This window comes from Balaenoptera musculus, chromosome 8 (assembly GCF_009873245.2).
Source record: "Balaenoptera musculus isolate JJ_BM4_2016_0621 chromosome 8, mBalMus1.pri.v3, whole genome shotgun sequence".
Taxonomy (NCBI): domain Eukaryota; kingdom Metazoa; phylum Chordata; class Mammalia; order Artiodactyla; family Balaenopteridae; genus Balaenoptera; species Balaenoptera musculus.
Genome location: NC_045792.1, coordinates 103,725,139 through 103,750,929, shown reverse-complemented (window position 1 = coordinate 103,750,929; position 25,791 = coordinate 103,725,139). Strand labels below are relative to the sequence as shown.

Below are 25,791 nucleotides of genomic sequence, written 5' to 3'. Positions count from 1 at the left end.
AAAACATTTACCAAGTTTCTGTCCCTTGTATTCCCTATAAATTTGTAATAAGATCTAGAAGTTGTAACAAATTCAGGTTCTGTTATAGCTGGCAAGGCTACATTATGGGCGGTATCGTGGACCTCTATCAGGAGACACGTATCATGTCCCATATTCTCTTTGTCTCACGTTTTGAAAACCATAGTCTTTTCCTCAACTAATTGAAAAGAAAAGCATTTATGATAGTTTATAAGACTCATATAATCTAGAAAAGTGTAAAAGTATAGGACATCGACCCCCATTTTAACAGATTGATTCTGGACTGTGGTGTTCCTACAAAGGAAAAATAGGCTTTGAGTCACTGTCTCAGATGGTTCCATCCATCATATCCACGTATCACTTACTTGAAGTCACACACCGAACACACGCTGCCACGTCCATCTTCTGCACATGTCTTATCTCCCTGAGAGGAGAGGTGCAGTCTTAGGCCTCGCCTCCACCCTCAACACTGGCTCTGCACACAGGTATCACCCAGGCAAGAGTGACCGCCATACGCTTCTCCGCTGAGGAAAGGCCCTTCTCTATCCCTGATGAGGTCCAGCCTCCTTCATCAGCTCTTTACAACCTTCCTCCAGAGCCAGCGACATCCAGATTTTACCAACCAGAAAACGGAGGTGCAGAGAAGAAATATGAAGAGTGAATCGGTGGAAGGTTACCATGAGAAATCAGAGATCACTGGTCGTTCGGAGAAACCTGCTGAGTTGCATGTGTTTCTACTTTAATGCCTCCTCCTTCCCTTCAGGGAGATGCGTGAGTCTAAACAATCTGAGTGTCTGAGGGAAAGGGCTGTGGATGCTGTTTACACAAGGAACCAGAGGGCCCGGTAAAGTGACCTTCCTGCTCTCTTTGGCAGGGCAAGTCCCTGCTTGACAAGAACTAAATTATCACGAAGGAGAATAAGAATCAGTTAAATTAAAGAGATAACCTAGGACACTTGGGATGGGGAAGAGGAGAGCAAGTGTACATTCCAACCTCACCCAAGTCCAGGGGAGAGGCCCACTGTTACTGAGCCATGCGGAGGAAGCTAGAGTCACTGGCAGGACGACTGGGGCCTCGCCCTTTTTCCCACTCTGATAAACCCTCAGCCACCTGCAGCACGATGCTGCACTAATAGCTACAGGGCCCTCCACTGCCAGCCACCTCCTACTCATCTCCGTGCTTGGCTGGTTCTTACTGCCTCCAGAAGTAAAAGTTAGAATATATGATACTTATTATGCCAGTAACTACTGCCTGGTAACATAAGTTCCAGAAGCACAGGTCTCTGCTTACAAACAGCATAACCTTCAGTACAAAAGGATCGAGCTCTCCCTCATCCTGGCCCCCACCTCTGGACAAGCACAGATTAAATTAAGAATTCTCAAAATTCCCAATGGTGTCAAACACATTTAAAGCTGCCGGGTCAAAGATCCATTTTTGCAGCAGACAACCACAAAGGATTTCAGTGTTACATACAGTGGAAATGATTGCAAGAAATTCTAAATATGGACAGACCAGTAATTTAAATTCTTTTTCTAATGGCTAATACTTCCTTTCCAGTTCAATATCTGATTCTAAGTCAGGCTCCAATTAAGGAAGGCAAGACCCAGTTTTCTGGTTCCACTGGGATTTACTTGTTCAGGGGTTACCTGGCTGCATGTCCTGAGTCTGTTTCCAGTCAGTGCTCTGCTGGGAACCCTGTGGTGACTAACAAACGTGTTTCGGGAGAAGGAAACACCCTGATTACTAGCAGTCCAGGGCAAAGTAATGCCCAAACAAGGCACTCTCACTCCTGGTCTGGTGCTTTCCCCTGCAGGCCACTACTGCTGTGTCAAACCAGCCGGCTGTGTGAAGCTGGTAAATCAACCCACCTAGGTTTTGATTTCCTTTCTTCTAGCAGCTTCACTCATAATAGCCAAAACAACCCAGAAGTCCACCGATAAAGAGACAGACAAGGAAAAACAACGGCCCCTCTTCCTCAGCTGGATATTCTGGTGTCTATCTGTGACACCTGGAATGGCGACAGACCACCTGAGACCACGGGAGCAGCCAGGACAACCCAGTGTTCTGGGGATGGCAGGGCAGGAAGAAAGAAAATGAACGTGGCTCCCCAGCTGCTGAATTAACCAGCTTTGGAGTCACCCCACCTCCAGACTTCTTGTTATCTGAAATACTCTCTGTGTGTTTACGTCACTGAGTTGGCTTTTCTGTTTTTCTTGAAGGTAAAAGCATTCCAACCGATGACACTTATTGACCTAAAAGGTTGGGCACACCATTAGCTGCGTGCAGCAATGAAAGGCAGAACTGGATCTCTTTAATTAAAACAAACAAACAAGAAAGCAAAACGAAATACCCCATTCTTGTCATTAAAACATGAGAAAGGCTTTGGGACAGGTAAAGAGCAAGGTTACGAGGAAAAATACAGTAAGTGAATCCATATGTTTAACAATTCAATGAATAAACTTGGACCTGGAAACTGGCCTGTACGAACTGATTGTGCTTCATTTCAGAAATATTCATTAGAAGATGATGACTTTACATACAGTACTTACGTGTGCAACAATCCTCTGAGAATAGTCACACTATTCCTATTTTACAAATGAGAAAACTGAAGCACAGAGAAGCTAAGTAACTGGCCAAAGTCACCCCATCCATGCACTTTTCTCCACCTGGAACTCTCCCCTTTCTGCCCTTCGCTAACTCCTACACATCTTCCAGGTTCCAACTTGAATAAACATCACTTCCGGGACTTCCCTGGTAGCTCAGTGGTTAAGAATCTGCCTGCCAATGCAGGCGGCATGGGTTCAATCCCTGGTCCGGGAAGATCCCACATGCCACAGAGCAACTAAGCCCGTGCGCCACAACTACTGAGCCCGCATGCCACAACTACTGAAGCCCGCAAGCCTAGAGCCCGCGCTCCGCAACAAAGAGAAGCCACTACAATGAGAAGCCCACGCACCGCAACGAAGAGTAGCCCCCGCTCACCGCAACTAGAGAAAGCCCGCGTGCAGCAACGGAGACCCAATGCAGCCATAAATAAATAAATAAATAAGTTTATTAAAAAAAAAACAAAACAGAAACATCACTTCCTTAGAAAAAGGCTTCTTTGATGTGTCCAGACAAGGTCCAAAGCTCCTGTTACACTCCACTGCATGCAATGCTCTACTGAAGCACTGTGTGTACTCGCGATTATTTAAATATTTGTCTTCCCCAAATGTACAGGATGTACATGCCCTGAGAACAGGTCCTTCTTGTCCACCGCCACACGGCATTTCCAAAGCTGAGCAGAACACCTTGCCCTTAAGAGGCTCACGGCCTGAGAGACTGCAAATGAACAGTCCCTTCCAACACAACGCGGGAGGCGGACAGAGGTGTGCACGGGGCTCTATGGAAGCACAAGACAGTGGGTCGGGGGGAGGCTTCATGGAGGAGAATCCCCCAAACACAGCCCTGAAGGACAAGGAAGTTGGGAGGAAAAGAACTGAGGACAAGGGTGTCCTAGGCGGACAGAGCATTACGTATATCTTTAGAGAAGAAAGCGGCCATGGAATTTTAGGGGAACTACCCCACGAGCTCACTATGGCTGGAGTCTGAGATCAGACAGAGATTAACGAAGCTTGAGAGACAGCAAGATTCAGTTCGATATTCAGAGATAGCAATACGTTGTAAAGATCCCTAAAATAATCCAATAACAATGGATATGATGGAAGCACTCACTGTACATCAGGCACCACGCTAAGTACCTCACATGTATAATTTCATTTCATCTTCACAACCACCCTGAGCATTATTACTCCCACGAGGAGGTAAGATCACACACAGCTAGCAAATGGCAAAGCCAGGCTCTGAACCGCAGCTGTATTACATGACTCCAAAGCCTGTGCTCTTAACCACAGTCTAATCCTTGTCTAGCTCGCTGTGCATTGACATGATCCTATATAGCTGTATGTAGTTCAAATAATTATCTTGATCCTACTAGGAAAACTGGCTATTTAAGGAATCCCATATCTTTTTCATTAAGCGAATCATAAACACAAATATTTCATACATTGAGATTGTTTAATTAGTGTTCAATAGACTTTTTTTTTAATTTATTTTTGGCTGTGTTGGGTCTTCGCTGCTGCACGCGGGCTTTTCTCTAGTTGCGGCAAGCGGGGGTTACTCTTCGCTGCGGTGTGCGGGCTTCTCATTGCGGTGGCTTCTCTTGTTGCGGAGCACGGGCTCTAGGCACGCCGGCTTCAGTAGTTGTGGCACACGGGCCCAAATGCTCCTCAGCATGTGGGATCATCCTGGACCAGGGCTCGAACCTGTGTTCCCTGCATTGGCAGGCAGATTCTTAACCACAGTGCCACCAGGGAAGCCCTTTTCAATAGACTTTTTAAAATGAATATCAAATGAAAATTATTCAGAGACAGAAAATGCAGTGTCTTGACTGATATTCCAATACTGTCTCTAGAATTACGTTACCTCTAAACCATCAAAAATTATGCTAAGCAAACACTAGAACTTCTAAGTCGCCTCATCAAAACTAACCTTCCTAAGGAGAATTAAACTTATGAATTAAACAACTCAATCAATTACTGAGAATGGGTGGAAAGAAAAGAAAGTAGCTAAGACAGAGGAAAGATGATATGACACACGAAATCTCTTTTCCCCACTATCATTTGCTTTAAGCATAGAAATTATCATTGAATGTGTTTACAAGGCAAGATAAACAGTCTATGTGCCAATTCCAGTTAAAACATGAGCAGAAATTTTATCAGTTAGGGAAAGTCCTGGTTCAAAGAACTCAGTTTTTTCGGAAGCCGTTCAGCAAAAATGCAAATGTACTAAGTCACAGTTGATGGGCTATTAATAAATCATTAAAACAAACTGCTGGGAGATCTTTGCTTTTTTAAATGTCTCATAATGTACAGTGAGAGTTCACAGACTGACAACAATTATCATAGTTATACCAGATTAAACGTTTATTAGTGCCAGGAGTTTTAAGAACAAGTGCTCACTTCATTCTGACAGCCCCGCTTTCGGATGAGCTAACTAGGGCACAGAGAGTTTACATCAATTGCTCAAGGTGACCCGGGTAGGAAGTGACAGAGCCAGGATGTACACACAGGTCTGTCTGACGCCGACGTGCATGCTCCTTCCACCAAGCAGCGTCATCTCTACTGGGCTGAAAGGTGCCTAGAGATTATCTGGTTTATTCACCAATCAACCCTATCATTTAAAGAGACCTGTAGGGAGGGTAAAGGACTTTCCTTAAGTCCTTTGGCTAGCTTACAGCACAACTGGGAGTGAACCCCAGATTATCTACTCTGAGGCAAGCACAGTCTGTAATCATTTTGACTCATACCAGATACTTTTTTTTTGGAGAAATATTAATAATTTCCCCATAACAGACAAAACAAGAATGATATATGTAAATGCCTGTCACCGTGCCTTGAGCTATGGATGCATCATGTTTCGGTGGGAGACAGGACAAGAGACGCCTCAAACATTTCCTGTGCACATTACTTGCAACCAGCTAACAGAAGATAACAGGATTTCATGCATTCCTTTTCACCACCATCATTTTTACAGCCTCCTGCCTTTCAGTAGGGCATTAAAAGCTCGTTAGTGAGGGAAAAAAGCAGCCACAGACAATACACGAATGAGCCTGGTGATGTTCCAATAAAGTTTAATATTTGGACTCAAAAATTTGAATTTCATATAATTTGCACATGCCATGAAATATTATTCTTGATTTTTCCCAACTATTTAAAAAGCTACAGCTTTCAGGCTATAGAAAAACAGGTAGTGGGCCAGAGGGCATATGCTGACCCTGCATTAAAACAAACAAGTAAAAGGCAGAAGTGATCAAAGGAAAAGCAGTTTGCAACAAAGCAAGGCTACGGCCTTTTTCTTGACTCAGTTCTGGATTCACTGATTCAGGAGGCCTTCTTGGGCCACCCCCCACTCCCACTTGGGGGAGGTGTCCCACTTTTGTGTTCTTACTGAAACTTGGGTCTATCTCTATCCTAACACTTACCATAATATATTCAATCAATCATTTGTATATGTTTTTGCTTGTTTTTAAATCTGTATTCCTAGCCGATGTGGATGCTCAAAAATAGTGGGGGGAAGCGTGATAAGGAAAATAAAAGAGGAATAAGCTCAGAAACTCTTATCTTTATACAGACACTAGATATCAGCACAAAGTCTTGACAGTGGTTCCATGACATACACCTAAGGAGTTAAATCAGTGGTTCAGCTACTTTTTGCATCTGTTAACAATCTATATTGTTTATGCCCTATAAATATGCACCAACCCCTCCATCTATTCTCTATACTTATACCTCCCTCAAGCCAGGCATCGGACTAACTTGTTTAGACTAATCTGCATGAAAAAGATGCAAGCATAAATTTAAAATGAGTCTCCGGAAAGGCTCGGGGAACCCTGGGGGTCTGCAGAACACAAATGCAAAAGCTACTGTCCTATAACACTAGCCTCAAAAACGAATGATGGGGCTTCCCTGGTGGCGCAGTGGTTGAGGGTCTGCCTGCTAATGCAGGGGACACGGGTTCGAGCCCTGGTCTGGGAAGATCCCACATGCCACGGAGCAGCTAGGCCCGTGAGCCACAACTACTGAGCCTGCGCGTCTGGAGCCTGTGCTCCGCAACAAGAGAGGCCGCGACAGTGAGAGGCCCGCGCACCGCGATGAAGAGTGACCCCCGCTTGCCACAACTAGAGAAAGCCCTCGCACAGAAACGAAGACCCAACACAGCCAAAAATAAAAATAAAATAAATAAATTAAAAAAAAACAACAACAAAAAAAAACAAATGATGGCTTCAAATCGTTTGAAGAAAACCTGAAAAGCCACAATTACCAGATATAACATGAAAATCAACATGGAAAAGTCTACCTCATCATTATCACATAAAGCATAAAAGAGAAATAAACATATGGTCGGGTGGATGACCCTGTACTGCTGGATCATTAACCTTCTCTGTGCCGGGGGTCCCTCTGGCAGTCCGGAGAAGCCAGCAGAGCCCTGCTCAGAACAATGTTTTCGAATACATAAGATAGTATGTGTAGTTTAAAAAAGGAAACCAGTTATAATAATTAGCCCACACTACCTCCCCCGACACTTCCTGTCTCCTTTCCCTGCTTTATTTTTTCTGCTTAGCGTTTGTCACTATCTAACACGCTATGCATATTTCACTTCTGTTCTCTTATTTAGTAGATGTCTTCCCAACTAGAACCTTGTTCCCATGAGGGCAGGGAAGTTTATCTATTTTGTTTACCACTCTATTTCCAAAACCTACAAAATGCCTGGTAGCTAACAGATGCCCAATAAATATATTCTGAATTAGTAAATAAACCTCTTGTCTCCTATGAGCTATTACTCTCGGGGGAATCACAGGCAGTTCTACTAGGATCTCTCATCCTTAAGCAAGATAATACACAAGACTTCAGGTTTACTAACTTCTTAGTAGCACTGGAAACCTTTTATAAAGGCAACTTCATGCCTCCACAATAAACTTAATATCTACTGACTGAGGGCGAAGAAGGGAGGTGAGGTAGAGAAGTCAAATGCCTCCAGGTTAGTCAGTGAACAAAATCCATGGGCCAGGTCTCCTGCTTATTAACTCTCCCTTCACTTTACCCTCTGCCCTCTGAAGCTTTTGTTGCGTTGCCTTCCGTCTCTTTCCCACCGAAGGTATCTAGCTGCACGCTAACGATAAGAGACAACTCATTCACAACAAATAGCCACACTCTCCTTGGCAACAAGGTTCTAGGGTTTCCAGCTTCTTGCCAAGGCAACTCTTAAATAGAGGGAAAAAATTTTTAATTCATCTTATTCACAGTAAATTAAAAGGTTAACAAGAATGTAAACCCTCAGACACGACAGGCTGCCTATGCTGTTTGTCTCACAAAGTCCTAAGAGGAAGGAAGCTCAGAGCCAAGACAACTCGAAGCTCCAGAGAAATGTAATAATTTCTACCAACTGCAACGCCTTCACGCTGTAGTGTGATAACAGATTGGAAAGGCAAACCAGAAACCAGAAAAAGAAAGGTGGGGAGGGAAGGTGAGGTTAACAACAAGGTCAGTTAATACGACAGAAGCAGTGTCCTCAGACTGTTTCATAACTAGGCAGCAGTCAAAACCTCACCGGAAGGCAGTCTGGGCCCTTCTTGGGTGGTCACGCAAACGTCAGCCGGCTCCCCAACCCCAGCGCTGGCCCGAAAGCAGAGCGGAGGAAATGCGCTTGTATCATGAGGGTTTTGAGACACTCAAACCCATCTGCTTAAAATATAACCTCCTAAATCTCCTTAAACATCAGAATTATCCATGTATGTGCATCTTCTTACATACAGGGCAAGAAAACGGGAAGAGACAGGGGTTTTTGTGGGTTTGTTTTTAATATTTCAAGTGCTAACAAGCAAGCAACAGCTGGTCAATGACAGAAAGTTCCACGGCAATGATGTGTGTTAACAGGATTTCAAGTTGGAAAAAAAAGGGAGACAAAAACATTTTTCACGTAGGCTTGACTCCAGCTCAATGGGAAAACACTAACCTAGAGCAACCATTACAACCCACGGCTGACTTCCTGTATCATCCTGGTTCTGATCCTTAGAGATGTATGCTTCTTTTGAACTAGCCAGATAAAAACTGTAATACAATTTTGTAACTACTGTTGCTTTATAAACACACCTTAAAAGAAAGCGCTGAAGACACAATGATAAATAAAACCCACAAGCACAGAGAACTTATATTCAACCTTTTCTTTCAAAGTAAAGGTCTTCAAACAGTGTCGTTCCAACTTTACAACATCAGTGAGGTACCTCTCACCCCAATAAGCTTAGAAAATGTAGTATGGATAATTACATAACTGAATAAGAAAGAAATGAAAAACCCTAAAAACACAAATTATTTACATTAGTCTAAATTCAATTGACTGTTAAAGTGAAAATCAGAAACAAACTAAATATCCACCTAGTGGGATTAGTTAAATAAACTGTGTTTTGTCAATTCATGTACACAGCCATGAAAAAGAATGAGAGAGACGTCCAAGTACGAAATGGAAAAATCTCCAAGGCACCTTTGTTACAGGAAAAGAGCAAACTGAACAACTCATAGTGATTCTGCTTATGTAAAACATTTACGTGAACCTGTACACATATTGTACTTAAATACTTGGGAAAAAGATCTAGAAGAATATATGCCAAATTCTTAATAATTATTTCACCTGGGGAGGGTGAGAGAAGAGGGGGAGTTTGGAGAAATTTTTCACATCATTCACATATCGCTTGTATATTAAAAAAAACTTAATAACAGAAAAGGGACTAGATGATTCTATGAATTAAAGGGAAGAAAGGGAATTCCCTGGCAGTCCAGTGGTTAGGACTCCATGCTTTCACTGCCAAGGGCCTGGGTTCAATCCCTGGTCAGGGAACTAAGATCCCACAAGCCAAGGGGTGTGCCCCCAAAAAAGAAAAAAGAAAAAAGAAATCCAACTAGCCTTGATGGCAAATTCCAACAGCACATCTGAAAATAACCAACAGCACTACAATTAAAAAGATACTTTGCCAACTAGAGATAGAGGACAAGAGACCCAAAGGATGCTGGTACTGATTCATGAACTGGAATGCCAGCATGTCTAGGATGAGTCGGCAGGTGACTAGGGGATCTTGAAATTTAAAAGTCATCTGCCCAAGAAACAGGCAGGTAAACAAGACAAGAGAAATCCAAAGTGCTCTTAAATGCAGGCACCACAAGTTTTTTTCATCAACTTTATTGAGATACAGTCTACATATAATAAAATGGACCCATTTAAATTTTGTTTCAATACATTTTGACAAATCTATACACCCGTGTGATTGCCACCATATTGAAGATATAAAAATTTCCAAAACCCTAAAGGTTTTCTTGTGACCCATTCCAGTCAATCCACTCCCACCCTGGGTTAACTACTTTTCTGTCACTCCAGATTAGATTTTCTTTTCTAGGATTTCGTAGAAATGAAAGGATAAGTAGTGCTCGTTTGTGTCTGGCTTCCTTTCACTCAGCATAATGTTTTCAAGGTTCACCCATGTTGTACCACGTATCAGTACTTCACTCCTTTTTATGGCCAAATAATATTCTACTGTACGGACCACAATTTGTTTATCCACTCATTTGTTGATGGACATTTGGGTTGTTTCCAGTTTCGAATTATTATGACTAAATCTGTGATGAACATGCAAGGCACCAGGAGCTTTTCATTCCTTTCATTTTCTACCTCAGCACTGTCCATATACTCTCAGCTCACCACAAGTCCCATTCTTTTTTTTTTTTTTTAAACATCTTTATTGGAGTATAATTGCTTTACAATGGTGTGTTAGTTTCTGCTTTATAACAAAGTGAATCAGTTATACATATACATATGTTCCCATATCTCTTACAAGTCCCATTCTTACATTGGCCCTATGTGCAATGGGAAAAGCAATCGCTTATTCAACAAACATATATTAAGGGCCTACTGTTTGCCAGGGACTGTTCAGGCACCAGGGACGCAGTAATGAACAAGACAGTATAATCCCTCTTCTGTAAAACTTAGAATCTTTTTTGAGGGGAGGGACTGCAGAAGGGGAGATATACAAAAATAAAAGAAACAATTTCAGAGAGGATACAAAATAGAAAAAGTTAAAAGTAACATATTCAGAAAGTGGCTAGAAGCATGGGTATCTAATTCAGATCCGGCAGCCAGGGAAGGCCTATCTGAGCTGAGATCTGAATGACACCAAGGAGACGGCCGTGTGACTATCTAAGATAAAAGCATCCCAGGCAAAGAGAACTGCAAGTGCAAAGGCCCTAAGGACAGACTGAACTTCTCCTCATCTAGGAGCAGCAGAAAGGCCAGTGTGATAGAAATGTAGTGAATGAGGGACTGACTTCCCTGGCAGTCCAGTGGTAAAAAATCCACTTTCCAATGGACGCGGGTTCAATCCCTGGTTGGGGAACTAAGATCCCACATGCCTCGGGGCAACTAAGCCCGCGCGCCACAACTACTGAGCCCGCGAACCACAACTACTGAGCCCACGTGCCGCAAACTACAGAGCCCACACGCCCTGGAGCCTGCGTGCCACAACTAGAGAGAGAAAAACCCACATGCCACAACTAGAGAGAAGCCCATGTGCCGCCACGAAAGATCCCGTGTGCTGCAACCAAGACCTGACGCAGCCAAATAAATAAATAAATAAATATTTAAAATAATCATAACAATTAAAAAAAAAAAAGAAATGTAGTGAACAAGGGTAAAAGATGAGGCTGGAGAGGCGGGCAGAGGCCAAGCCAAATAATCTTATGGGCCAAGAAGTCTGGGTTTTACTGGAGGCTATTAAGCAGGGGAGTAAAATAATCAGATTTGCATTTTAAAAACATCACCCTGGCTGTGTAGAGAAGAACTGTAAAGGGAAAGAGGAGAAGCAGATTAGTTAGGGAGCTACTGCATGATGCAGGTGGTGATGGCTTGGGCAACAGGGAAAGCAAAGAAAAGAGAAGAGCTGGGGATGATTTCAAGATATCTTACAAGTAGAATCAATAGCTCTTGCTAACGGATTAGATGTAGTAGGAATAAAAAAGAAGAATCTAGGATAATTTCTAAGTGTTTGGCTTGGGCAGCTAGGTGGATGGTAGTACCATTTACTGAGATGGGGAAAATTGGAGGAAAAAGAGGTTTGGACTTCTGGGGAGAATCAAGAGTTCTATTCTAGTCTAGTCTAGTGTATTCTGCACATCTACAAGGTGTTTTCTTTGCTCTCCCTGTAGTCCAAGCCATTGCCAGAAGAATGAAGTTGTGATGCTGATTAAACGTCCAAATGCAGATGTCAAATAGGCACTTGGATATATGAGTTTGAAGTTAAGACGAGAAGTCAGTGCTGGATATATATTGATAGTATTAGAGAATAGTATCTGAAACTGAGAAATAGATTATACAATTGTGCTTCTGAAAATATTCTGACATATACCTCAGTGCACCTGGATCACACCGGATGAATAGGACTCCAAGAACAATTTTACCGCGATTTGCGGGTGAGGGGGTAGGGAGGGATGAATTTTATATTTGAACGCACACATGTAAAGACTAAAATGCTGGATTTACACAACTGTTCATGATTAAACATAAGATTTCAAAGCCATTTTGTGTTTGTGGCTGGCAGTCTTTGGACTATACCACAAGACACGTAGTGATACATCTTCACGTATCTCTTGGAGTATTTCAGGAAAAAAGTTGGACAAGTATCAGAATACACAACAATTAATTAGCAAAAATGTAACATATGGACTAGAGCCCAGGGCCTGAGGCTGTGGGCTCACACGAAGGCAGAGCAGCACAGCTGTTAGGACGTGGACTGCAGAGTCCACGGGCCTCGGTTCACATCCCACCTGTGCTGCTCAGTAACTGTGGAGGCACAGGGTCACTGCAGGGGTTAAATGACAGAATACAGGCAAGGCGCTTAAGCACAGCCCCTGGTTAAACACTAGCCCTAATATTTTCTCTCTACAGGGTCTCACTGTATAATAAGATCTACAAGACATAAGTATCAAAAGAAAATAATATGTTACATATGAAAAACGCTAAATGTGGTTGGTAGGATTGGTCGGGAAAGCACTGAAATCTGGGCGGAAGAAGATTGATACAGGAACCCCACACACCGTTGGTGGGAATGTAAAATGGTGCAGCCAGTATGGAAAACAATATGGGGATTCCTAAAAAAATTAAAACTAGAACTACCATATTATCCAGCAATTCTACTTCTGTGTATATTCCAAAGAATATGAAAACATTAATTCAAAAAGCTACATGTATCCCCATGTCCACTGCAGCATTATTTATAACAGCCAAGATATGGGAACAACTTAAGTGCCCATCAATAGATGAATGGATAAAGAAGTTGTGGTATATATATATATATACAATTCCATATTTGCAATGGAATATTATTCAGCCATAAGAAAAGATGAGGGCTTCCCTGGTGGTGCAGTGGTTAGGAATCCGCCTGCCAATGCAGGGGACGTGGGTTCGAGCCCTGGTCTGGGAAGATCCCACATGCCGTGGAGCAGCTGAGCCCGTGTGCCACAACTGCTGAGCCTGCACTCTAGAGCCCGTGAGCCACAGCTGCTGAGCCCACGTGCCACAACTACTGAGCCTGCGCTCTGGAGCCTGTGCTCTGCAACGGCAGGGACCACTGCGGTGGGAAGCCTGCACACCGCAACGAAGAGTGGCTCCCACTCTCCACAACTGGAGAGGGCCCGCACACAGCAGCGAGGACCCAATGCAGCAAAAAATAAAATAAATAAATAAATAAATAAATAAAAAAGAAGAAAAGATGAAATCTTGCCATTTGCAACAGCATAGATGGACCTTGAGGGAATTATGCTAAGTGAAATAAGTCAGATGGAAAAAGATAAATACCATATGATTTCACTCATATGTGGAATATGCAAAACAAACAAAATAAATGAACAAACCAAATCAAACAAAACAAAATACGTAGATACAGAGAACAAAGTGGTGGTTACCACTGGGGAAGGGGTGGGGATGGGGGAAGGGTGAAATGGGTAAAGGGAGTCAACTGTACAGCGACAGATGGAAACCAAATTTTTGGTGGTGAGCACGCTGTAATGTATACAGAAGTAGAAATATGATGTTGTACACATGAAACTTACACAAAGTTATAAACCAATGTTACCTTAATTAAAAAAAATATTTTTAAGATACAGGAAGACCAGAAGGCTTTCAGCTTTTATTTATTTTTATTTTTATCTCAGGGGGAATAAATAAAGGAAAGAAGGTAAAGCCAATGTGGAGAGGACAAGAACTACCATTTACTGAGAACTTGCTGAGAACTCTTGCCTGTCAGCACTTTTTTAAACAAACTTCGAGATGCAACTCACATGCGCTATACAATTCATCCACTTAGGTGTTCGATTCAGTTGTTGTCACTGCATTCACAGAACTGTGCAACTATCACCACAATCCGTTTTAGTACCCTTTCATCATCCCCAAAAAGAAACCCCATACCCATTAGGAGTCACTCCCCATTTTCTTTCAACCCCACAAGCCCTAGGCAATCACTAATCTGCCTTCTGTCTCTATGGGTTTTCCTATTCTGGACATTTCATGTAAATACAATCATACAGCATGTGATAGGCTTCTTTCCCTTAGCACAATGTTTTCAAAGTTCACCCATGCTGTAGAATGAATCAGTACTTCATACTCTTTTATTGCCAAAAAATACTCTACTGTAAGGATACACCACATTTTATTCATCCACCCATCCCTGACGGACAGGTGGGCTGTTTCTACTGTTTAGCTATTATGAGTAACGCTGCTATGAACTTTCATGTACAAGTTTGTGTATGGACATGTGTTTTCACTTCTTTTAGGTATCTATCTAGGAGTAGAACTGCTGGGTCTTATGGTTAAACTGTTTAATCTTTTGAGGAACTTTTCCAGTCAATACAGTTAGCTCCAAGTATTCAAATGACAGTAACTAACTACCTGACTAACATCTTGGGGCACTTGAAGTTACTACCACTTCTCATACTTTAAAATTGTTTAATGATTTTTAAGTTGGTGGTAAAGAGTCTGTAGGAAAAAGTAAACATGTAGGAGATAGCAGATTAAAAGGCTAGAAAAAGAGAACACTATACCTTTGTTTGCTCCTTGAAAACACTGAAAAGCTTCATGGGACAAACTAGATACAAAAGCCAAAATTATAGTGCTTTATGAGAAATGAGAAAGAGGTGCTTAATATCAAGTAAGTGCATCCATGTATGAGGATGAGTGTGTACGAATGGGAAAGCTTTAGCCCAAGTGAAATCTTTTGCCAACTCTTGCATCCTCTTGGAGTAACGTTGGCAAGACTTTCTTCTGCATCTTACCTCCTCTCTCACTGTCCAACAGCAAATAAACATACTGTCTCTCAACCATGTCAGTCAAATAACTTTGATTCATGTTCCAAAACAGCCTCGTTACCAAACAGTCAGAAAATTTACATTTTCAATAAATATTACAGTTGCCTGAGGCAGTATCATCTTGCAACAAGATTGTCCTTCTAGAGCTCCATGGTCCAATACGGTTACAACCACTGACCACGTGTGGTTGCTGAGCACTTAAAAGGAAGCTAGTTCGACTAAGAAATGACATTTAAATTTTTTATTTAACTTAAATGAATTTAAATTTAAAAACAGAAGCAGTGGAAATTCTTTTACATTGATCACACTTGCTTTAGATACAGTGGGTTAAATAAAATACATAATTAATTTCACCTGTTTCTTTTCCCTTTTTTCATGTGGCTATTAGAAAATTTTAAAGTACAGTCTCTGTGAATATATTAAAAACCAGTGGACTGCACACTTTAAATAAGTGAATTGTATGGTATGTGAATCACATCTCAATAAAGCTGTTTTTTAAAAAAATACATGTGCAGCTCACACTGTATTTCTATTTGACAGTGACAGTTTCTCCATTTATGAAGGTACCATGAGTCAGTTATAGTAATACTGAGAAAGAAAAAAAAAGAGAAAATCACATCTATTTCCTGTTTGTATAATAGCCTTTGTGACAGACCTATTTACAAAACAAGGCCAGTAAAATTCTAAAGCTAATAAAAAAGAGAATCATCTACTGAAGAAATTAACTTCACGAATTACAACCGACAGCTATCAGAGTATCAGAAAATATTCCATGTGAGGATGGAAAAGGAAAATGGGTTACAGAGACCAAAAGAAGTATGTGAAGGCCAGGGCTATGGTCAAGAGGGCCAAGAAAGTTCCACAACAACTATCACCTAGTAAATGTTCAACAAATGTCAGGTAGAGGGACAGAAGAACAGATGGATGAATGAACAAGCAAAATTGGAATAGAAAGATAAAAGGAAAGGATAATAGGAAAGAAGAAAGATTTTTTTAAAAACCTTTTTTAAAAGCCTCTACTACACAATTATAAAAGCTACTGAAAATAAGTTCAACTTGCGTATCAGCACGTCACCTGTCTGGGGAAGTTTACAACCCAAGGACTAGAAACATTATATACAAAGACTTGGGAACAGAACCAACAGAAAAGAGAAGGACCACAAATAATGTCTATTAGACTGAGTATTTTATGGAGTGTGCTATGAGGTAAAGGCATGCCATCAAAATCAGGAGGTGTCTGGTAGGAGCTTTGGTAGTTTATCACAGGGTCATAAAGCAATAAGGCAAGTAGTAAGTGCTTTTTGATTATTTCAAGACCATGAAGCATCAATGAGACGGAGGCAGGAGAAGGCTGCCCCCTCGATGTCCATGCTGTGAGAGAAATCAGTTACGCTCTCATAAACGCGCCTGGGCACAGGCAGGAGAGCCAGCCCAGTTTAAAATGTATGGTGAGCAAAACAACCTTAATTTAATGTTATGTCTATCGTCCTGAGAAGGAAAAAGAAATGTTGGCTTACGACGTGTGGGATTCTCAGGAGTCGTAACTGATCAAATCACTTGTACCATTTATATAGTAAGAACTTCACAAAATGCTGCATCAGTAATTGCAATTTTATGAACAGAGCATTAATGTTGGCTGACAATTTCCTTTAGCATTTATTAATGGCAAACAGTGGGCTCTGATGGGAACAGTTTTCACTTAGCATCAGGAACTGCCTCTGCAGAAAGCTAAGAGATGAGAAGGGAGAACTAAATGTTCAACTCAACTTGTTAAGGAAAAGTAATAAGAAAAAAAAAATCAGTAACTTTCTATAGAGAATGAGAAGAAAAGTCATTGACTGTTAAAATAAAAGGGAAAAATGTTGGGCGGGGGTCAAGGTTGGGGAGAGGGGCTGGAGGACTAAAGCCAGGGGAAGACAAGGAAGAGGGTTTAGGCTAGAGGTGGAAGGAACTGCCTTCCTGTTGCTGTATATGTGTATTATTACCGTATTACTACACTATATGCTATGGTGCTGTAACTATGGATATATTTATTGACAGATCTGCAAGAATATTACACGATCTTCTCAAGTATGCTTCCCCTGACACACAGATGCACCCTCACAGTACTCGTCACCCTTGTCTGTCTCCTCCGCTGAGCCGTGGGCTTCATGACGGCAGGGTACAGGATATCCCCTGCATCCAGCATGCATTTTGGGACATGGTTAGTTCTCAATAAATGCCAGCTAAAATACTAAAGAAGGCCATGCCACCTGTGTGCTATCTCAGCTGAAGCATAATGTTATTTGTTCCAGTAAAAGAGATGACACTTACGGACTGAACTGTGTCTCCTCTCCCCCACTCCCACCCCCAATTCATATGTTGAAGCCCTAACCTCCAATGTGACTGTGTTTTGAGACAGGGCCTTTAGGGAAGTAATTAAGGTTAAATGACGTCATAAGGGTGGGGCTCTAATCCAATAGGACTGGTGTCCTTATAAGAAGAGTAAGAGATACCGAAGATCTCTCTCTCTAAGTGTACACAGAAGAAAGGCCATGTGAAGGTGACTATCTACAAGTCAGGAAGAGAGGTCTTAACTGAAACCAACTCTGACGGCACCTTGATCTTGGACTTCCAGTCTCCAGAACTGCAAGAAAATAAATGTCTGTTGTTTAAGCTACTTGGTCTGTGGTATTTTGTTATGGCAGCCCGAGCTGACTGATACTCAAACTAGAAAATGAATGTTCCGTTGGTCTCACTGATAGTTGTGAAGATGTACGGGGGGGAAGCTCCTCAGTAGCAGATTATGAGATGGAGCCACACGCAAGGACATCAAGGCAAGGTCAGTACTAGTCCTTCGAAGCTAAGATTAGATTTCTCATAAATGGGTAGACTAGGATAGGGCATGCAAGATACCAGAGCCAGCTGGCTAAGGCAGATTCAAGAGTCATACACTATAAGCTAGACTATTACACTTCTTGCATTTTCTGTACTCATTTCTCCATTGTTCTTAACACTCAAAACCTTTCCTTGGGGACATCCCTGGTGGTCCAGCGGGTAAGACTCCACGCTCCCAATGCAGGGGGCCCAGGTTCGATCCCTGGTCAGGGAACTAGATCCCGCATGCATGCCGCAACTAAGACCCGGTGCAGCCAAAAATAAAAATAAATAAGTAGATAAATAAATAAATAAAATGAACACCCCCTAATTAAAACAAAAACAAAAACATTTCCTTGAACTCTCCAGCCTATCTCAGTTATGCCAAAGCAGAACCAAGAGATGTTTTCAACTTTGCTCATTAAAGGGGAACAGAGCATCCCTTTGGTCAAGGGGGTATGGTAGTAACAATCACATAAGTAAGATTCCAAGTGGAAAGTGAAAGTCAGTGTCCCAATCACTGTAAATATTCGACAAATATTTACCAAGCACTTACTATACAGCTGACCCTAATCTAACCACTAGGGATGCAACAGTGAACCAAACCAGCAAAAATCCTTGTCCTCACAGAGCGTCCATTCTAGTTAAGAGCAGGGAGGAGACAGTAAACAACAAACATAATGTATAAGAAAATTATATAGTGTGTTAGAGGTTGACAACTGCTATGGACAAAAAGAAGCAGGAACGACATGGGGGAAGGAGGGCTTGGGGCAGACTTCACTGGGAAGGTGACTCTTGAGTAAACACTTAGAAGAACGAGAATGAACCATGTATCTACCGGCAGAGGCAGTGCAAAGAGGCAGGTCACGTGACATTTTCAAGGAAGCACAAGAGGCCCACGAGAATGGAGTGACCTACAAGGAAGTGGCAGGTGGTCAGATTAGTAAGAGGGGCAGACAGACATATCACATAGGCTCTTGTAGACCACTGGAAGGACTCTGGGTTTTACCTTGAATTAACTAAGATACTTTATCATCTTCCCATTTGCTAAACCTGAGAGGTAATATTCCCTTAAAAAGCAGGCTGAAATTGTGGGATCTTTCTGTATTTTGTTTTGCAGTGCAGAATTCCAGCCCCTGACAAGACACTCAGACGAAGCCTAGAGGCAACGGCTGGAACACCAACTATATACAACCTAGAAACGTAGTTAGGTAGAACAAACACAAACACCTATTTAAATAAAACGGGTATAAACTCACCACATCCTTGGAAGATGTATAGCGAACAACAATTTTGCACATAGAGAAACTGAGGTACAAAGAAAAGACTTATCCATGTTTTTAAAGGCAGCCTAAAAGTGAAATGGGAAGAAAACCACATGACTGCTCCAAATGACTGCATCCCCGAGAAAATGCTGCCTTTCTATGGAAAAAAGAAAAGCCAGGCAGAACGTGCATCTCAGAATAAGAGGAAGGGGGAAGTACTGCTTTGAGAAAACGCAAACATAAGACATTCTCACCCAGACCACTCCTTCCCACCATGCCTGTTCATGTTCCATTTCAAATAAAAGGGCTTTTGTCTAAATGTAAGCTTACATATAAACCCAAATCAGGCTCTAACCAAGAATGCTTACAGGCGTGTCCTGCTGGGAAGTATACTGTAGCAGTTTACGATGGGATAAAGTGAACCATTCATCCATAATGCCCACCAACCTTTCCAATACTAACTCTAATTTCTGATTATTGCGTTATTTGTGACCCAAGCTAAAGGTTATATTTCTGGACACGGTGCAGAGGTACGTGTATGGGGCGGGCGGAGAGGCACAGAAAAGTTATATATTTTTAAAATCATTATTGAAAATATGAGAAAACAACAGTATTAAAGAAAAATCTGGAGAGAAAAACCACCCAAAAAATCCACTATCTTAAAACAATGATTTCATTTTTGCATTATCGTCTACTCTTTGTCCATATTCATATATATTTTAGAGAGGCAGTGTGCATAAGATTTTGACCCATTATAACATGTTCCCACATTTCTACGATCTTCATAATTACTAGTTTCAGTTGCTGCTTAACACTCCATTGTATTGATGAACACTTTTCTAAACTTTGTTGGGGGAAAATTATAATGGATTTACATAATAGCATCATTGTCACCTAAAAATACATCATTCTTATCCCCCAAGAAGCTCCAAATGTGTCTAATGCAGAAGAGGAGCAGAAACACTAATGCATTGACTTGTTTATTCAATAATTGTTTACTGAGTGCCTGCTAAGTGTCTGGCGCTAATCCAGGCGCTGGGGATAGAGTAGTGAACAAAATATGCAAAAATCCCTGACTAGTGGGAGAGAAAGACAATAAATAAGGTAACAGGCAAACAGGCAGAGAAATTCTTAGAGAAACTTGCTTTCTCAGGCTACAGAGTGAATGATCAAGACAGAACAAAGCAAACTCCCAGCCTTCTCACTCTTATACATCACAAACACGGCTGCTCCTCACCAGCACATTCAACACAGCCTTCTGACAGCACTAAACCCAGGACCCAGTTTCCTCTGGATCAGGAGTCAGCAAACTTTTTCTATAAAGGGCTAGACAGTAGATATCTGGGGCTTCACAGGTCATGGGGTGTCTGTTGCAATCACTCACCTCTGCTTCTGCAGGGCGAGAGCAGCTGTAGACAATGTGTGCACAAATGGATGTGGCTGTGTGCCCGAAAACTTTACTTACAAACACTGGCTGACAGTAGGACTCGGTCTGCTGACCCTGTTCTATACGGCTCGAAACGACCACTCAAACACTGCTAACCAGAAACAGAGGGAAGAGACACCTGCTGTCTGCAATGCGACAATTCCATTGACTTTTCCTCCACAATGACTCATATCTGCCATTTCCTTTCCACTTCCACTGCCGCAGCCCTAAACCAGACTTGTAACCCCTGTCACTTACCCACATTTCCCTGCTTTTACACATACTGTTCCCTCAACCTGAATTCTCTTCCTCCCACTATTAAATCTTCTCTCTGTGAAGTCCAGCTCAACTGACTGTAAGTAGTTAATATTAAGGACTTAATTATTTTAGGCGGGAAAAAGGTATCACTGTTATATACTCTTAAAACGTAAATTATTTTAGGAGGGATAAAGGTACTGCTGTTATATACTTTTAAAACGTGTCCTTACCTCTTAGAGATGTATGTTGAAATTGTTATAGAAGAAATCCTACGACATCTGGGATTTGCTTCAATTATCTGGGAGTGAAAGTCGGGGTAGGAGGTAGGGATACAGATGAAACAACCAGCTGATAATGAAGCTGGGTGATGAGGTCACAGGGATTCATTACACATTTTCTCTACTTTGGTATATTTTTGAAATTGGAAAAGGTACTCACAAACATGGAAAAGGGTAGGGCTGGAGAGAACCTTGAGGTATTATATTGGAAATGAAGGTGTTAGATTGAACTCCTGGGTCTTTTACAGTTTAAAAAAAAACATGGTTTCTCTACAGAAATAGAGAGTGTGTGTGTGTTTCTGGCGGGGGGTGGGGGATATGTGCTGTAGATACATACTTACATTTCCAGGCTCTGTTTTCTTTTTTAATAAATTTATTTATTTTATTTATTTATTTTTGGCTGCATTGGGTCTTTGTTGCTGCACGCGGGCTTTCTCTAGTTGCGATGAGCGGGGGCTACTCTTTGGTGCGGTACGCGGGCTTCTCATTGCAGTGGTTTCTCTTGTTGCGGAGCACGGGCTCTAGGCACGCGGGCTTCAGTAGTTTAGCACGCGGGCTCAGTAGTTGTGGCTCACGGGCTCTACAGTGCAGGCTCAGTAGTTGTGGTGCATGGGCTTAGTTGCTCCACGGCACGTGGGATCTTCCCAAACCAGGGCTCTAACCCATGTCCCCTGCATTGGCAGGCGGATTCTTAACCACTGCGTCACCAGGGAAGCCCCAGGCTCTGTTTTCTGAGAGCACCTAGAAGTAATGACATCCTGTAACAATGAGCACAACACACCTCCAATCTTGGCTTCTAAATACCATCCTCCACTAGAAGAACCAGGACTCTTTAGAGAAATGGCTGATTCCAGGGCCAGGGTAGAGAAAACACAAGATAAGCCTGGAACATCTTGTTCTAGAAAATTAGAAGTGTTCAAAGAATGCAAAGAACATATAAAAGGGAAACAGCTTGGAAGAGCTCTCACTGACCAAATCTGGAGTACTTTGAGCATCAAAATAAATAATAACGCTAGTAAATTACAACACAATGAATAAACCATAAATCCGTAAGTCCATACTGAAAGGAAGAAAAGGAGCGAGGGAGGAAGAGAGGAAGGAGATGATAAAGGCTCATCTTTACAAGAGAACAATTTATAAATGTAGAAGGAATAATGGAAACAAAAAAAAATCACCATTTGGCAAACACATAGTGCTTGCTGATTTAGGGAAGACACTAATGCTGGTAAGTTCGAAGTGTGATGAGGAACAGAATATTGGCATAATCTCAAACTGTCTCCACACAAAATACTCATCAGTTACAAAAAGAAAAGCAATGACTTTACACTGCAGAAAAGTAGAGATACGTCGCAGACACGAACATGACCAGATGATCAAGGTGAACATCACCGGTAATGGGACTGGTTAACACCATGTGTTCCTTGATGTGATGTACTGAGAATATCACAGCATCATTTCTGTGATATTTTTGGCAAGAAATCACAACCTGGTCACAAGGAAATATTAATAGATTCAGCTTGCAGATCATCCTACTGAAGATACAACGAGCTGAGGACATGAATGACAGGAAAAGACTAAGAGGTTATCCCAGGTTGGAGGACACGAAAAGACACGACAGGGGACTTCCCTGGTGGCGCAGTGGGTAAGACTCCGCGCTCCTAATGCAGGGGGCCTGGGTTCAATCGCTGGTCAGGGAACTAGATCCCACACGCATGCCGCAACTAAGAGTTCGCATGCCACAACTAAGGAGGCAGCGAGCTGCAACTAAGGAGCCCGCCTGCCACAACTAAGACCCGGAGCAACCAAATAAATAAATAAAATATTAAAAAAGAAAAAAGAAAAGACATGACAACTAAATCCAATGCATGCTCCTTGGTGGGATCCTGGAGCAAAACCAAAAGGAGGTATTGCGGGGCAGCTGGCAAATGTGATTGGGGTCCACGGACTGGAGAAAAGGGTTTTATCAATGCTAATTACCTGACTTAGAGGGTGTGTACTAGTTATTTAGGAGCGCACTTGATTCGGGGGAATATTTGGGGGTGGTAGGGCATCATGTACATAACTTGGTCTCAAATGGCTCAGAAAAACTAATTTAGAGAAAGCTAGCATAGTAGAATAAATGTGGGAAAATGTAAAAAGTTTGGGAACATGGGTGAGGTGAGAGGGATGTGGGAGTTCCTCCCAGTCACAGACTGGAAGAAAATAATATATATCAGAGACACATAGACACACAGACACACAGACACACACGCACACACAGTCACATGCACACACATACATCTGAAAGGACTTATCTGTAATATATAAAGAACTGCTACAAATAAATTATTAAAAGACAAACATACCAATTTATAAAACAGGCAAGACTTGAATAGATACTGCACAAAGGAAGATATCCAAATGGCCAATGAGCAGGTATTCAATGTCATTAGTAATTAGGGAAATGCAAATTAAAAGCACAAGGAGCGAACGTTTCATACACATTCACATAGCTAAAATTAAAAGACTGACAAAATTAAATGTTGGTGGAAATGTGGAGCAACAGGAGCTTTTGTATACTGCTGGTATTAGTTATCTACTGCTGCACAACAATATTACCACAAACTTGGCAGCTTACAACAACACATGTTAATCATCTCCCAGTTTAAGTGGGTTAGAAGCCCTGGCGTGGCTGGGCTGGGTCCTCCACAAGGTTCCAATTAAGGTGTCGGCTGGGGCTGTGGTCTCACGTGCGGCTTGAGTTGGGTAGGATCCGTGTCCAAGCTCACCTTCTTGTTGGCAGCATTCAGTTCTTCGTGGGCTACTGGACCGAGGGCCACGTTTCCTGCTGGCTGTGGACTTGAAGCCGCCCCAGCTCCCTGCCACACGGCCCTCTCCATAGGCAGCTCACGGCATGGTAACTTGTTTCTCCAAAGCCAGCACGGGAGAGAGTCTCCTCACAGGGTGGGCACTACAGTCTGATGCAACATAATCACGTACATCCCATCACCTCTGCCATTTTCTGTTAGGAAGGAGCAAGTCACAGGTCCCGCCCACGCTCAAAGGGAGGGAATTACACTAAAGCATAAATACGAGGGGACAGGGATCATGGGGGCCACCTTAGAATCTGCCACAGGAAGTGAGAATGTAAACTGACACAACCACCTTATAAAGTTAAGCATAGAGACTTCCTGGTGGTCCAGTGGTAAAGAATCCGCCTTGCAATGCGGGGACGCGGGTTTGATCCCTGGTCAGGGAAATAAGATCCCACCTACCCGCGGGGCGACTAAGCCCTCGTGCCACAAACTACAGAGACCACGTGCCCTGGAGCCTGCGCGCCACAACTAGAGAAGAGAAAACCCGCACGCCACAACTAGAGAGAAGCCCGCGCGCCGCAACGAGAAAAGATCCCACATGCCTCAACGAAGATTCCGCATGCTGCAACTAAGAACTGCCGCAGCCAAAAATAAAAATAAATTAAATAAATAAATAAATAGTATAAAAAATAAAGTTAAGCATAAACCTACACTAAGTCCTACCATTCCAATCCTACATATTTACCCCCAAAGAAATGAAAATGTAAGTCCACAAAAGGCTTGTACAAGAGCATTCATAGCAGCCTTATAAAGAAAAGCCCAAAACTGTACACAACCCATATGTCCATCAGCAGGAGAATAGTTAAACAAATTGTAGTATTTGTTGGCAATAAAAAGGAATGAACCACTAACGCACACAACATGGATCAATCTGGCAAAAGAAGGTCAACACAAGAATATATATGATTCCATTTATATGAGGCTCAAGAACAGACAAACATAATCTATGACCATATAAACCAGAAGAGTAACTGCCTATGACAGGTGGGGAATGACTGGAAGTGACAAAAACTTTTTTTTTTTTAATTTATTTATTTATTTATTTATTTTTGGCTGTGCTGGGTCTTCGTTTCTGTGCGAGGGCTTTCTCTAGTTGCGGCAAGCGGGGGCCACTCTTCATCGCGGTGCGCGGGCCTCTCACTATCGCGGCCTCTCCCGTTGCGGAGCACAGGCTCCAGACGCACAGGCTCAGTAGTTGTGGCTCACGGGCCCAGTTGCTCCGTGGCATGTGGGATCTTCCCAGACCAGGGCTCAAACCCGTGTCCCCTGCATTGGCAGGTGGACTCTCAACCACCGCACCACCAGGGAAGCCCGACAAAAACATTCTTGATTAAGGTGTTGGTTACATGAATGTATATGTTTGTTAAAACTCATCCAACTATAACCCCAAGATCTGTGCATTTCACTGCATTCAAATTTTACCTCAATTAAAAAAATGTTTAAGTGCATATTAATAGACAATGAAAAAAGTGTAGCACAGTAGTTAAGAGCATAGATCCTGAGGTCAGACTGCCAGGGTCCGAACTCTGGCAATGCCGCTTTCTTCAGCAAGTTACCTAACCCCTTTGCACACCTCCACCTACCTGATAATTAAATGAATTAACACGTGGACAGCAATTAGAGCAGCACCTAGTACATATTATGCATTCAGTTAACATTAGCTATTAATCAAACAAAACTAAAAAGATGATTATGAATGCTTCGAAAAACTAAAAATTGGCCAGGAAAGGAAAATCATAGTTGGCTACATGGCTCAACAGTGACTTGCCTTTCTACGGTCATAATAATAAAAGTCCTGAATAATAAAATAACCAAAATTACAATTTTATTGGGAGAATGAGGTGATGGTGAAAAAGCCAAACAATCTTCCACATTTGGAATTGACCAGATACTATC

General features: G+C 42.1%; 1 protein-coding gene across 3 annotated transcripts in view; it reads right to left on the bottom strand.

Moving 5' to 3' along the window:
* Positions 1–25,791, bottom strand: part of PACS1 (phosphofurin acidic cluster sorting protein 1) — a 130,987-nt gene that overhangs the window by 86,244 nt on the left and 18,952 nt on the right. The window contains exon 1 of one of the 3 annotated variants that reach the window (XM_036860114.1): positions 7,480–7,541. The exons of the other annotated variants lie outside the window; for them this stretch is intronic. The gene's annotated coding sequence lies outside the window, so the exon portion shown is untranslated. Of the gene's footprint in view, positions 1–7,479; positions 7,542–25,791 lie in introns of those variants that run through there. 3 annotated transcript variants of the gene reach the window in all.